Source organism: Piliocolobus tephrosceles, chromosome 5 (assembly GCF_002776525.5).
Source record: "Piliocolobus tephrosceles isolate RC106 chromosome 5, ASM277652v3, whole genome shotgun sequence".
In the NCBI taxonomy this organism is placed as follows: domain Eukaryota; kingdom Metazoa; phylum Chordata; class Mammalia; order Primates; family Cercopithecidae; genus Piliocolobus; species Piliocolobus tephrosceles.
Genome location: NC_045438.1, coordinates 53,248,945 through 53,250,289, shown reverse-complemented (window position 1 = coordinate 53,250,289; position 1,345 = coordinate 53,248,945). Strand labels below are relative to the sequence as shown.

At 38.0% G+C, this 1,345-nt stretch overlaps 1 protein-coding gene across 2 annotated transcripts in view; it reads right to left on the bottom strand.

Moving 5' to 3' along the window:
• ESR1 (estrogen receptor 1) overlaps positions 1 to 1,345 on the bottom strand; it is a 395,979-nt gene that overhangs the window by 13,385 nt on the left and 381,249 nt on the right. The window lies entirely within an intron of this gene.

The window sequence follows — 1,345 nt, the reverse complement described above, 5'->3', positions numbered from 1 at the left end:
GACCAGCCTGGCCAACATGGTGAAATCCTGTCTCCACTAAAAATACAAAAGTTAGTCACGCATGGTGTCAGGTGCCTGTAAATCCAACTACTCAGGAGGCTGAGGCAGGAGACTCGCTTGGACCGGGGAGATGGAGGTTGCAGTGAGCCGATATCGCAGCACTGCACTCCAGCCTGGGTGACAGAGTGAGATTCCATCTCAAAAAAAAAAAAAAAAAAAGTAGTGAAAAGTTTTGAAAAGTTTTCACATGGCGGTGCCCAAAAGTTCCAGTATATTAATTGGTTATAGAGAAGGAAGTTTAAATGGAATATGTGTTCTCCAAATTATTAAATAGTTTATTCACTTTATTTAGTTTGGCAATTGAATATATTATATCAGCTTTTCAACCATGCATTTAATTGAAATGATTTCAGCACAGTTGAACAGGTACTACAAAAACAATACAAATGGATGTAAATATGTAGAGAGGAGCTGTAAGACTCTACTAAATAAAATTAGAGCCAACAATTATAAAATAGTACACATCAATGAAATATTGTTATTGCCTCCTATATGTTTTAAAATAAATTTGTAACATGATAAGAAATCAATTTTTGTGGGTACATATTAAAATCATTTTGAGGTTTGTATCTTTTTGTTTTACATTGACATCATCTCCAGAGTTTTCATACATGCTTCCTGATAGCCTCTTATATGTTTTATTGTTTCTTTTTCCAATCCATCTTGTCTTCTCCACTGCTTATCCAAAGGATATAATCTCCAAGGCCTTGTTGAGTTCTAGAGACTGACTGAATATTTGCCTTGAATGTAGTGGGATATTAAGATAGGATAAATATTTCTATCCACTTTGGCTCTTTTTCATCTTATAACAAAGGGAATCACTTTGACAATATACTTATAATAAAGCCAGACTCATTTGCAAAATTATTTCTTCATTTTTTATTCTTCTTTTACTTCCACAGTCTTTGAATTTTCTTGGCATGTGTTTTAGCCCATTTTCTGTTGTTTATAACGGAACACCTGGAACTGGGTAACTTACAAAGAAAAGGAATTCATCTCTTACAGTTGTGGAGGTTGGGAAGTCCTAGGCCAAGGGGACACCTTGGGTGAGGGCCTTCTTTCTGGAGGGGACTCTGCAGGGTCCTGAGGTGGCTCCCATGGCAAGGGGGCTGAGTGTGCCAGTCCAGGTCTCTCTTCCTTCTCTTAGAAAGCTACCAGTCCCACTTCTGGGATATTCCTTGATCCACCAGCCTGTTATTCTGTGAATGGTTTCAACCACTCATGAGTGCAGAACCTTCACGAACCAATCATCTCGTAAAGGTCCTACTTCTCAATACTGCCACAT